The sequence below is a fragment of the Triturus cristatus genome, chromosome 12 (assembly GCF_964204655.1).
Source record: "Triturus cristatus chromosome 12, aTriCri1.1, whole genome shotgun sequence".
Lineage (NCBI taxonomy): Eukaryota > Metazoa > Chordata > Amphibia > Caudata > Salamandridae > Triturus > Triturus cristatus.
In genome coordinates, this window is record NC_140595.1 from 406,019,329 (window position 1) to 406,034,196 (window position 14,868).

The window sequence follows — 14,868 nt, forward strand, 5'->3', positions numbered from 1 at the left end:
GCTGCCAAAAGGTTTCTTAAGACGGATACATCTTCCCTTGTGGTTATTGGTTTAGCTAAATACATTAGATGGGCTTGGCTACTACGGAGTAGGCATAATTCTTGTAACACTTTGCCTCCTACCACAGAATTATAGCAATTGTTACTTTTTGGAGTCTGTTTTAACCAATTCAAGTCGAGTTCTCTAACCATTTAATACCTTTTTATTCCTGTTTTTAAAGAGTTATGTATTTATAAATGGTTTTTATGGAAATGATGTAAACCATCGCATATTTTTTAAATGTATTTTTTATCTTGTCTTTTAAGATGAAATATTCGAAATAAAGACTTTCTTGACTTGACAATTTATGCCAAAGTCGTACCTCTTTGTTTACTCAGTCATATGTCTGATCTTATAGACATACATCAATCTGGATTTATTCCCAATAGGAACGCAGCAAAAAACTCTCGTACTTTTCTAAACATCATTAACCTCTAAGATCAAGGTTCTCTTGGCAGCTTTACCATTGGACGCAGAAAAGGCTTTCAATAAGGTTCATTGGTGTTTTTATCAAAGGGCTTGGAATGGCATGGTCTTGGCCCTAATTTTCATCATCTTATATTCATTCTTTACTCCTTATCACGTTCCTCTGTTTCAACAAAAGGTATTCAATCTCTTTTTTTTCTCTTAATAGGGGTACTCACCAGGGATGCTCATTATCTTCCATATTGTTCATCTAAGCTCTTGAACCTTTTCTTCACCAAATAAGGACTTCTGAGTGATTTACAGGTTTTAAAATCAAAAACACAGACATTACATTTACAGCTTATGCAGATGATATTCTTTTATGTCTCATCCAGACTGCTCGTTTTCTGCCTTTTTTCAGAAACTCCATTTATATTCTGATGTATCAGGCTATAGGCTTAATGAAGTTCTACCACTTAATCCACACTGTCCTGGCTCGGCCTTGACAGATGCAGGCCTATCCTAGAATCCTTCCAAAATTAAATGTTTGAGTATATGGTACTGCCATACTCCTAAATACACACTTAAGACTAATTCAGAAGTTTTATCTCATAAGCTTTTAATCCTTTCTCAGAAATGGTATATGTTATATATATATCCTGGTGGGGTTGCCTAGACACTATTGAGATGATGCTTCTTTCTATATTAACTTCTTTCTCATGATGCTTCCTATTTGGATGCCCAAGTTCTTCTTTGGTTCAATAGATAAGATATTGTCCAAATTCCTATGACAAGGCAAACCATCTTGAATGTCTTGAAATTAAAACTTCCAACATCATTGGGTGGAGTTAATTTTTCTGGCTTTTTAAACTACCACAGGACTTTTGGCATTAAGCTATTACAACCCTACCCATTTACACTGACTGATGTTCATCACAAGCTGTGGCTTTATCTGGAAAAAACATTTATTTCTCCCTTTTAAATTAAATACATTATTTTTATGTCCAATCCCCCAAAATGTTGGTTACCTAGCACAATCTCTCATGCTTGTACTATACTGAAACCATTTTTTCCTCGCACCTCACCCCATTAGCCTCTTCCTCAAACGTCATAGCTGGCATAACAATAGACTTAAGAAACAAGGTATGACTTTGTGTTGGAAGGCTTGGAAGAACAAAAGTATACTTCTCATTTCACAATTATATCATTCAGACTCCCTTATTCCTTTTTCTAATCGTTCATCAACATAAATCACCCCCCTGCATGCTACTCCAGTATCACATTCTTTGTACTTTGGTTCAAGATGTTCTCAAACAGTTTATCTCCCCTGTCATCCCACGTCCTATATCCTCTTCCCACCCAATTGCAACTTTCACCCACCCTAAAGCAGCATGCATATATAAATTCTAAGAACGTCTAGTCTAACTTTTATTGAGACACTGAGGAAATTGGACCTCGATTTTGTATTGCCAATCTCTTCATGGGAGAATTTTGGAGTGCGACACATTCCACTGCACATACAGACAGTCTCAATCAGACCGTATATTTCTTTTATAACAGAATATTTTATACAGTATGACACTTCCTGGCAAAGCCATACCCAGCAGGGCACTGATTTTCATGAGTTTTTTCCTGCCCAAATCTGTCCACTATTTGGTCCTCATTCACCCAGATCTCCCTACCTCTTTCATTTGAGTTACTGTTCTTGGTTAGCTTCCATGAAATCTGGAAAACACACAGAATGCTTGGGAAACTGGTAAATCTTTTGTTTTCTATAGCAATTTTTGTTATTACCTCTAACTGGACATTTTCAGATAATATTACTCTTCTAAAGTAATGGATTTCAGTCTATCATCATCAAAGACTTGACAGTTACAAACATGATTCGATGAAAATCTCCTTCAAGCGTCATCAGCTATGGATGCCACTCAGTAATGATCTATGTGAAAGAAACAATTGATGGATGAAATTCTGGACAATGCAAACATTCACCCCCAGTCACGAGGATCTGGGTTAAATCCAACACTCACTACAACACCCCAGTTTGGACCCAGCCATATGCAAATCAGTTTTGACCCTGTTCCTTGTGGGAACAGTCCAGTCCGAACTGCCCAGATCTCTGTACTGGGGTGAATGTAAGACATTGTTCTGCATTCTGTCCATCAATTGTTCTTTTTGCATTTGTCAGCCCCGAGTGGGACGGATATGTCCAGACGTGGGTCCTGTGCTCTCCATACCACTGCAGTCAAGCTATCCTGGCTAATAAATGGTGAAACCCCGAAACCGGTCCTAGGATGCTTGTTTCCAGTCCAGGGAGGACCTGGCGTGGCAGTTTGGGCTTGACTGTTCCCAGGAGGCACAGGGTCAAGACTGATTTTTATATGGCTGGGTTCAAACTGGAACGGCATGGTGAGCCAAAACACGATGGATTTAGCCCTAGGTCTCTGTACTGGGGTGAATGTAAGACATTGTTCTGCATTCTGTCCATCAATTGTTCTTTTTGCATTTGTTACCCCGAGTGGGACGGGTATGTCAAGACGTGGGTCCTGTGCTCACCATGCCACTGTAGTCAAGCTATTCTGGCTGGTGAGGGGTGAAACCCCGAAACCAGCACTAGGATGCTTGTTTCCAGTCCAGGGAGGACCTGGCCTGGCAGTTCGGGCTGGACTGTTCCCATAAGGCACAGGGTCAAGACTGATTTGCATATGGCTGGGTTCAAACTGGAATGGCATGGTGAGCAAAAAAACGATGGATTTAGGCCCAGATCTCTGTACTGGGGTGAATGTAAGACATTGTTCTGCATTCTGTCCATCATTTGTTGTTTTTGCATTTTTCACCCCGAGTGGGACGAGTATGCCCAGAAGTGGGTCTCATGTTCTCCATGCCACTGGAGTCAAGCTATCCTGGCTGATGAGGGGTGAAACCCCGAAACCGGTCTTAGGATGCTTGTTTTCAGTCATAGGGAGGACCTGGTCTGGCAGTTCGGGCTGGACTGTTCCCATGAGGCACAGGTTCAAGACTGATTTGCATATGGCCGGGTTCAAACTGGAACGGCATGGTAGGCAAAAGAACGATGGATTTAGGCCCAGATCTCTGTACTGGGGTGAATGTAAGACATTGTTCTGCATTCTGTCCATCAATTGTTCTATTCGCATTACTCGGTAATTATCTGTCACGCACTGCAAACGAAATTTAATTTTCTCCTCCCTACTAACTATGTATTGCATTACTTGCTTAAACTCCTTATTAAATGTTTACTTTTATCTTATGTATGTTGTAGTTATTTATTTCACTGTCCTTATTCCTAAGGCTTTTGCTTGATCTATTCCTTGTAGCTTCTCCTTCTAGTCTCTTTCTGTTTTCCTTCTTCTCTTTATTTTTCCCTGTGAAAAACTCATGGATTGAACTTACATTGCCATTCCAGTTCAACTCATTTGATTTTCTAGTGTGGAATACATATACTATATTACTTAACTGTTTAAGGTCACAATTTCGCATCTTTACATATGCAATGTTTTCTAGTGTATTTTGTTCTTTGCTCAATAAAAAGTCTTTAAAAAAAGAGCTCTTTTTAAATATTTATTTGTTAAAATATTAACATCATAGGCAGCATGGCTATTTGGGAATCTGTGCACTTTATATAATGTTCTGACTTCATTTATTTTTTATATGATATCAACACCAAAAACTAAGCCATATTTTTTGCTTGTTGAAAGTCACTCAATAAATGGTCTTGGCCTCAGGGCCATTCATCGTACTGCAGAGGAGTTGGAGGTAGGCCCTTTCCCTACTCTTGTAAAGAGACCTAATTCTGACCTCATGGTGCTCAGCAACATCAGGTCAATTTCAATCCTACCTACAGAATCAATAAAGTTGGAGAATTGGTCAACAGTCAACTTGCCCATTTTCTGTAATTAAAGAATCACCTTCATGATGCGCAATTTGGCTTCAGTGCAGGGTACAGCAACAGAGTTTGCCTTGCTGTAGGTCTTTGAATTCATAACACTCAATCTTGATGAGAATGCTGTGGCTAAGGTAGTCCTTATGGATTTATCTCCAACATTCAATACCGTCTCCCACTCTATTCTTTTAAACAGGCTGAAAAGTATCGGAGTTCAAGGACAGGTATTGGCCTGGCTTAAATCACATCTTGAAGGCAGGTCTCAAGTGGTATTTCTTTTCCCTTTTACCTCAACTGCAAAACCACCCAACTGTGAGGTGCCTCAGGGCTCAGCCTTGAATCCTACCCTATTTAATATATAGCTGGAGCCTTTGGCAAACCTTGTGGAATCTTGCGGCCAGCAGGGGATTTCCTGTGCTGATGATACCCAGCTCTTTCTGTCCTTTTCAGGATAATGATGTAGAGTCTTTCACTTCTTTTAAGCTGTGTTTTAAATCTGTCTGTGAGAGGTTGAATACAAATTGCGTTACATTGAACTCCAACAAAACAGAAATTCTCTTTTTTGGCACCTTTTTTTATCCAGGCTTCCATAACTGGTGGCCTTCGGAGTTAGGTGCCTCCAGTTTCATCTTCAAGTGCGATAAACTTAGTATTCAAATTTGACGCTCACCTGTCTTTTGAACTGCAGGTTATGGCAGAATGTGCAAGTTGTTTTGCAACTATGAAATCTCTCAGAAGCATGTGACATCAGGTACCGGAAGTCACCCATAAGACCATTGTCCATTCTTTGTTTACTTCCAAGCTAGACTATGGGAACAGTTTATATCTGGGCCTGCCATCCTACTTGCAGCAACATCTGCGGATCCTACAAAATGTGGCAGGTCACCTCATCCTAAAAGTTCCGGCACGTCTGTCAGTGTCTGCCTACTTGAGCCAACTTCCCTGGCTTCCTACTGCTTACCGTATGAAATTCGTGGCACTAATCTTTGCATATAGAGCCTTTGAGCAGAAAGGTCCCTAGTACCTAGGAAGCAGGCTTAAGGCCTACTGTCGGTGTAGATCACTGAGATCTAATGATCTAAAGCTTCTTCAAACTCCTAGGGTTCGCAATGACAGAAGAGGGGGAATATTGTTTGTGTTTCTAACTGCAAAACTCTGAAACTCCCTTCTGATTGCACTTCGTTTCTCCTCTTCTGAATCTGTTTCCCGGAAAGCTTGAAGTCAGTTCTTTTCAACACTTAGGTTCTGTGTTTTGAGATCTGGATGTTGTTCTAGTTCTTTCATTACTCTGCTGCTAGCGCTGGAACACGACCTCAGAAGCAGTTGCATGCTTTGTAAGTCCTATTGTATTGTAGTGTATTCCTAAGATTTCTATTTTCGGCTCATTCAGGCTGAGATATTATTCTATATACATACACAGAAATAGACATTTTGGGACATTTTGATTTGCCCTGTGGTACCTAGATTCACTTTCTGAGTATAGGTGATTCTAGGTTTCACTCGAATACATCTAGAGGTAAAGTTGCTGCTGTGTAACCTGTTTGGAGGGACACCTATATGTTGAAAAGTTACAGTGAGGTGGAGGTTAGGGGATAAATCTTTCGTAGGCTGCACAAAACTTTATATTGAGGGAATCCATCTGAACCTTGTTTTATGTGTTGCCTGTGTTTGTGGAGGAATGGTTGAACAGTGGTTAGGTTACTTTAAAAAAAATTCCATCCAAGTTGTTGACATTCAGTCTGAATGTAATTGCCTACATTTTCATAGGTAATCTTGAGCTAAAGCAGGAGTGAGCCACAAATAACATTGTCAAGTGTGATATGGAGTTCCTCTCTAATAGATGCAGCTGTGGCTTATGTTCCCCTCATTGGATTAAAATTTGACTGGTGAAGAAATGTTTTCTTTCCCTTTTGTCTGTGGTTGCCTGAACACTTTTCTTTCCAGGTTTTGCTAGAATTTTAGATGTGTATCGTAAACCGTTAAGTATTCAATGGGGTGCATGACAGTCCACCCCAAGTAATAAAGTCACAAACCTTTTAGGTCCAGGCAAAGATTTCAGAACTTTAAACCTGAGCTCAGCCTCTGGTAGTTATGGCAACGAGCAGACATGCTTACCTTAGAGAAATAGGTAAAGCGTCTAGAAGTACAAAAACATTTAAAATGTCAAAAACACAAGAGACAATCCCATTCCAATAAAAAAATAGAGCATAATTTGTAATCAAAATGAATGACATCAGAAAGAGAAACAAAATCAATAATAAGAACTAGAAATATGAGTTTTTAAAGATTTAAGGCAAAAAACACCAAGAAAAAGTAAAGGGCCAGTCAGTAGTCAATCACTTTTCGAGGTTGGTTGGGGCCTAGATGCAATTTCAAGTCAACCACAATGGAGCGCTGATAGGATGCATCAAGCTGGTTATTCTTGTCAAAGATTTTACCTCTTGATTTAGTCACTGAAATCTAGGTCAAAATCCTTCAGCAGGGCAACCTGCAGTCTCTATCTGAAGATGAGTTCCATGAGTTCAGATAACTTTTCACTGAGGGCCGCTGAGATGGATATATCTCTGTTGAGAAGATCCAAGCAGGAGAATCCTGTTTCATCAGCCCAGCGAAGGCATACCTTGGCTGGTACCCGTCCTCCGACAACTGGAAGTACCACAGCTTTTCAAAGACTGTAGGAGACTTCCAGTTAGACATAGCCAAGAGTCCCAGAACCTTAAAAACAGCTATAATGGTTTAAGACTCTCTCCAATAGTGGCCACCAAAAAAGTCCAGAACAGGTCAAATTGTCACTGGCAGGGTCGGCACTTCAGGAAAAATGCCTCTTGCAACTTGTTGTGTCCTAGTATTCACACAGGAGTTCAGCCAATTGATCCTTGCAGTCCACTCCTTTGCCCTGGGCACAAGTGTGAGCAGGGCCAATTCTTTAGGTCTCACATACCTCAAACAGCAGATGCAGTCCTTTTTCTGTCTTGCACTGGTTCACAAAGGGTTCTGAGAAAGGTGTCTAGGGTGTAGTGGAGACAGGGTTTTGTCTGCATACATTGCTATGTTAGCATAAGCGTTTTAGATGTTAGCGCCATCTTGCCACTTTGCTGCTTTTGTATACTGTTGAATTCAGGTTGATCGGCCCACGCTCTAGACACAACAAGAACACAGCTGCAAATATTTGAAACTCGGGTGCCTTTAATATTGCATTTGCATGCATGATTCAGACACTTGGAGAAATCCTTTCCCGACACAGAGAGCAGCGCTGATCCTGTGATGTGATTCACCTAAGAAAATCTTTGAGGTATGGGGTTCCCCATTCAAACCTAGAGACCTTCTATTATTATATAAAACTAGCTTACTAGCCAGGGGAGGATGGTTCACAAGGTGTTATAGGACCTGTTTCCACTATCATTGCAATATGATTTCTCCCTTTGTTTTTTATGGTATTGTAACAATGCTGATGGTTTTATTTCTAATCATTTGTCTGCTTATGTTAGCCAAAGTACTGCACCTTAGAGCACGTAGGTAAAAATAAACATTTTAAACTTTTTTATGTCTCTGATTAATCTCGTTGTGGACTGATATGAGAATAATAACGAAAAGGTGTTTCTGATTCCCTCTATTCCTGAGAGTATTCTAAGTCGCTTGTTCTGGGTTGTCTAATCATTGGTAGCTTCGAGATGATACGGAGAACGAATGAGACACTGATGCTAGTCGGATAGGTGTTCTGGGTACTGAGGTGAGTTTTTTGGTACACCACAATTCACTAAGGTCCTGGTTTCCTGCGCATAGTTCTGTGCATGAGCAGAATCCCCGCAACATGGCGCACCTAATGTTTTGGTCTTATGATTGAGACGCCTTAGTAGTGCTTATATTTGTCCACAACACCCTCACTCTTGTTTCCGGTTGATGGGAGTGACGGTTTAAACCTGCCTATATAGTTGACTTATAGGTTCAATCAAGCTTGACAATTAAAAAGGTTTCTTTTTCAATTACTGACCCTTTTTGTGCTACGGGTTAATATAAATTGTTTTTCTTCTCTGCGTCCTTATGGCTGAAGTCACTATTGCAGCGCATAGTCACGCACCCCTCCGGCGTCATTTGACACAGTTCGTGGTGCCAGACAATGGAATGTCTATTATCTTTGTAGTGAGTGCCGATGCATCGTTCCCCTATGAGCTGTTTTACTCTTGGGTTACTTTTCCAGAGGTGAATGTGGATGATAAGATGTTTCACACATACACTCCTACGGCAGTTCCTGCTAATTACACACCGTATAGGACGCAGGAGATTCCAATTTCCGCTTGGCAGCATCGTATTTGGTTCAATGGCGCCCTCCCCCACACTGTAACTCTGGTTCCGTTCCATCCCTTGTCCATTCCTGGGCGCCACTTGGCCAGTCTTGGTCGGGTTCATACCTCATCCACGATATTTGCAAGCCCCGGTGGATGACTTATGTCAACTCCATACCGCCTTGATTGCGGTGCATAGGGCTTTAGTGCAATACGTCTCTCGCAATGTCCAGGTGGGGGCACCTCGGGTTGTGACGCAACCAGCTGGACTGGACGGGATTACTATTAGTCCCGTCATGGTTAATTCGGTAATGGGCAAGCGCCCCGAGAATAAGGACGATATGCCTTATTGGCTTGCCGAGAAATTTGACCAGCTGGAAGCAGTATTTCCTAATTCTACTCCTGTGGAGACACACAGGATCCTTACAATTAGTTTGCAGAAAGACTTAGCCCTAGAGGTAACAGACTGTGACAACTGGGGTAAAGGATTTGCAGCAGTCTACGCGAAGTGCTTCGGCACACCGTTTATGACTGTACTGCCATCCGTGATTAGGCGTGTTCAGGATGAGCACGGTCCGGAGTTGGGAATGAGGCTTGTCGGCGTGTTTTCGACATAGTTGCTGATCTCATCCTTGCTAACATCAAGGGAGATGCGGTTAACTTTCAAGTGTCGAATGAGATGCGCCTCGTCGCCGATGTCAATAAACCCCGGCAGTTACCAAGAATTATTGCGGAGGCCTATAAGACCATTGGCCGCAATAGTTTGGGTGTTAAGCCTTTCGCTAAAACAACAGCGCAACAACAAACTCAAACGGTTAAGTCTACTAAAGACGACCGTCCGGCTTTTCCTAAACAAAATTGGAAAACAAAGAAGCAGGGGAAGCAGCAACAGAAAAAGGGGTCTCGTCCCGCGTCACCGATACCAGTGACTACTGAACGCACATATGAATTGCGCGATCGCACTGGAATTAGGTCTCCTGATAGATTTCAGATCTCTGAACAACATTCTCCTCGTTCTTCACAGGAAACATCGGTCTCACAGTCCGGTGGAGGTGAACGTGGCAGAGGTCTGGGTGCCCCACAAGGGCGTGAGCAGCCCCGCCCGGCTGAAGGTAGAGGCAAGCAGAACGAATTTGCACGTCAACAACCTCCGTTTCAGAAAAAGAAAGTTGCTGCACTAACAGTGAGGTATGCCACAGATAGTGAGAACACAGCTTCGAAACCTGACATGGGCACTAACGCTGCTAGACAGCGCAGTGGAGGTTACGATAGTGCGGCAAGTACTGCGTCCATATCTGAAGGCGACAGCAACTGACACATTTCTTACTGTAGAAACTGCTGACACTAGAGTGGCTCCCCCTGACACACTATATGACATAGTCCTTTTAATTGAAGGTGACATACAACGTACCATAAAAGGGATTTTTGGGGAAAATCTGACCTCTACATATGACATTCTGTTAGCAGAGGCGGACTGGCCCCCGGCTTTTGTTTTGGCCGCTCCTAGAGGGGAGGAGGTAATCCTCCCATCTTTCGCGCACACGGTGCCGAAGGAGCAAGCTCAGAACTTTGCAGAAGAGTGGGCACAGGTGCTTGCTCCAGCATTGTACCGTACTCAAGTTGGGTGGGATAAATTATCACCAAGCCATGAGATTCCGTTATGGTCTATGCCACAGCCACAACCCCAATATCCCATGTGCCGAGAAGCTAGATCTAACGTTGCAGAGATCCTTGAACAATTGGAATATGAAGAGATAATTGAAACATGTGTGTCACCTATGAATAATCCTCTTTTTCACTGTAATCAAACCTGATGGGTCGTACCGCCTAGCTATGGATTATCGGCATTTGAACTCTAATTGTCGGACCTGCGCGGTACAGAACACCCACAGTTCTGCCCTTGTTGATAGTCTTGTGAGAAAAAGGTTTAAGACCACACTTGACATCTCCAATGGCTTTTATAGCCATAACCTGTCCTCTATTAGTAGTCAATGGAAGGCCTTTACTTCTGGAGGCAAACAGAAACAGTTTAAAAGATTAGCCATGGGCTATAAAAACAGTCCCGGTGTCTTTGCTGCACGTGTAGTCTCTCTGTTGGAGAGCATTGACCCCGATGCGTACTCGTATGTTGATGATATTTATCTCACAGACGACGAATTATGGCCGCATCTGTCTCGCGTTGACCGCATCATTTTCATGTTTGCAGACTTCGGTTACAAATTTAACTTTGCAAAATCACACATTGCAGAGTATACAGTGTTGTTTTTGGGCTATGAACTCAACGAACGTCGAGGTTTAGCACCTCACTTCCTGGAGAAATGCGCATTTTTGCGTGCTCCAACAACTCTGAAAAAACAACAGTCTTTGCTGGGTTTTTTACATTTCGGACGTACTTACATTCCCGATTATGCCCAGCGTATCAAGCCGCTATATGCCTTGGTACAACCTACTTTTTCCAAATCGAGCTGGCTGCCAGAACATTCAGCTATCCTGCAATCTTTGCAGGCTGATCTTCTTGCTTCTAAATACTTATTGACGCGTGATAACCACACAAACCTCGTAATAAGAATTGTGCCTGGCGCAGTGGGTTTCACGTACTTAACGTTTAATGAGGGAGACACAGTCCCTATTGCTTACAAGTCACACTTGTACACTTCGGCTGAAATGCGCTTTTCAACTGTCGAAAATGTTTTGACAGCAGTGCAGATGGCGATTCTAAAAGAGAGAGCGCTGTCGCAGGGGAAACGCATGTTGGTTGTCACACCGTATCCTGCCCTAGAGGCAGTGACGAAAGCCAGTGTACCAAATTCAAAAGCTTTGCATCCACGTTGGATACAATGGGCCACTTCTTTGATGTCTCCGGATGTCACTTTCATCTTTGATGCCTCATTGCAGACTCAGGAGTATTTGTAGTATGAATTTTTTCATCCAGCTCCTCTGTCCTTGCGCCCGCTTGAGGATTACCAGTGTATCATCTACACTGACGGTTCGGCGCAACGGGCGACGTGTTCTAATCACGCATATTCAGCGGCCTGCGCAATAGTGGCTGGTACTTTTGTGAATGGACATTGGGTGATTGTACCGCCCAGTTGGCAGAGCTTCGTGCTCTGGTGCTTGCATTGGAGTTTGCTGATCCTTGAGTGACTACTCTTATTGTGAGTGACTCTTTTTACTGTGTTCAGTCTTTCCACAACAATTTATTCTTTTGGTCTCAAAATGAGTATCGTGATTCCAAAGGTAGCACAATCAAACATAAAATGCTTTGGGTTCGAGTCGCAGAACTTAAACAGGGTCTGCCGCTTGTGAATGTAATTCACACTCTTGGTCACCAGCGCGTCGGGGTAAACGCTGTTGGCAACAGTTTAGCTGATGAAGCAGCAAAAACAGCAGTGGCAGCATATCTAGTAGAGCAGTTACAAGATCCAAAAGTAAAATTAATGATGACATCTTGGCAGCCATTGCTGCAATAGAGAAGGGTGATAATTACCCTTGAGGTTTCCCTTCTAAATACTCTTATCATTTAAGTCCTGAAAAGGTTCCCTCTGTGAGAATTAACGATGTCGGTGACAGATTGATTCCCAACGCGGACCGCAGACTATCTTTGATAACAGTCGCTCACGAAGGTATGGCCTCTGCCCATGCCGGCGTTTCAGCGACTGTCACTATCTTACAACAACGTTACTGGTGGCGCGGATTGTATAAACAAACTTGTGATTATGTCCTTACTTGTGACATTTTCCAGCAGATTAAACCTTCGACTGCTGCTCGTCCACCTCAAACACAGTTGTACATATCTAATAAACTACTTGGGTGTGTTGATTCGGATCACTGCGGTCCTTTCTCCTCTGATACTGCGTAAAAGTACATCTTAGTTGCAGTGGATTCGTGCACACGTTTTCTATGGGTCTGGCCACAAAGGAGTGCTGATGCTCGAACTGTCATCAGGGACTTGCATGTCTTAGTGGGAATTTTTGCATGTGGTACCTTCCATTCGGACCAGGGTCCAGCGTTCGCCTCTAAGGCGTACAAGGATGCCATGAGATCTTTGGGAGTCCAAGTCAAATTTTCGTCTCCATACCGGCCTGAGGGCAATAGTGTTGTGGAGCGAATGAACCGTGACTTAAAGCAGTCCTTGACAGCTAGTGTTTTAAGTACTGGCAGGAACTGGTTGGCCCATTTGTATAGCGTTCAACGTGCACTTAATAATCTCCCTAGAAGGTCTCTGGGTGGGTGGACCCCATACTAAATGCTCTTTGGCATAAAAATGTTTGTCCCGGACTTTGATGGTCTAGACATGGCGGCGTGGCCGCACCCTTTGACGTAGATGATCATTCTTCGGTGTTACAGAATCTACAAGAGACTCGAGACAGTCTTGCAAAGGAACACTTGCCCTCCACAACTGATGCTGCACTTCAAATTACGCTAGTTGGCTGGCTACCTCGAGTTGGTGACCTGGTCCGTGAGAAGGTAGAGAACAAGAAGGAGTTTGGCCCCTCTTATCGTGCACCGGTTCCAGTGCTTGGCGTGCAGGGTATAAGAACAATCGTTTTACTTCCATTTCCTGGTCGCAAGGATAACAGCTACATCTCCATTGACAATGCCAAACTACAAGGAATGGCCGATTCTTCGTAGTATGACTTCAGCGGTCTCTTGTCCAGCAATGCTGAGAAATTCTGTTTTGGCTCCGGCAAATACCAACAGGCCTGACATTGCCATTGAGATGCATACAGTTACTAATCCTTTATTGACTCCACCAGCTGGTGGTCCTGTTGAAGATACTGAGTATACTTACCCCAAAGATGTGTCGTTGCGTGGTGTGCAATCAAGTGCAGTTGACCTGTCACATTTTTCATTTGACACTAACTCTGCAACATCGAATGCACCATCAAAAATCTCTATTTTTGCTGTATGTCGATTGGATTTGTGGTTGTCTTTTTTCGTCTAGTGAATGGACATTATCTAACCGAAAGATCTGCAATTAGATTCATTGATGGAACTTTGGCACCCCACTCCTCATCACACATCATAAAGAGGGACCAGACTTTTGTTAATATTACTGCCTGGCCTGTGTTAGATGGGATTGTATGGGATGCTGTTAAATTTCAAATTCATGGCCCCACAAAGGTGATTAATGTTCTCAATGTGCTTTGTGTTTCTATGGGGGATGTTGTGAAACACAACATACGCTCTGATGATTGGGATGTCCAAGCCGTAGAGGTTCTTTTTTCTGAGTTGAACTATTATGCCGCTTTTGATGCTGAAGATTAGTATTTAGATTCAGCAAATTATGGAGAGTTGTTTTGCTACCAACACAATGTCCCTTGGTGAATTGCAGTCCCTAATTACTAATACATCCTTTAATATTACCGCCCTGGATCCTCAAGGATGGTTATTATGACAGAAGAGTTCAGATTCATGTCGACATCGTTTTCTGGGTCTGAACACCGGTTATACACAGGTTAGAGTAGACACCCGGTTTGAAACCTCCCATTCGGTTACTACCTATTCTGTAGGAAAATTATGTCAAAATTGGCTGAAACATTCCACTTTGGCGTCAGTTAAACTTCATTTGTCCAACTTAACTGACGATGTAGATATGAATGATTTTGTTAAGGGCCCTGTGGGTGGCAGGTCCAAAAGATGGGTGTATGCTATTTACAACGAAGTTTGGAAACTATCTCAAATTGAAGCTGCTTCTAGATTAAGAGCTATTGATCAAGCAAATTTGGAAAAAGTGCTTGCTGTCATTGATAATAGCATTAACACTCTTTCTTCCAGAATTTACACATTGGATAATATTGTTTCTTCTGTTGTTGATATTGTGCTGGATCATATGTCTGTTTTATATCATGGTCAAAATCAATTGCGTTCTATAATGCAGTTTGCATAGACATTACAAACATTGAAGGCTGGGAAAGTTCCCTGGGACTACATGAATACATCATCTTTATTCCTGCCGTTTAATCTGACTGATAAACAACAGTTCATGTCCATGAAGGATGCAAAATATTCACTATTGCATATTGAAGAGTTGGAACCTTTGCCATTCTCTGTGGCCGAATCGAACCCAGCTGTGTGGCTTATCCCTGGTTTGATCACAATGCCTTTTCCATTGTTTAAGTTTAGTTCATGTATGAAACACTATGCCATGGGTAGATATGAACCACTAGGTACCGCTTTTCTCCATGAAGTTTGGTCACTCCCATTTACTTACAGATGCATGAGAGAGGGTAAAGAAGT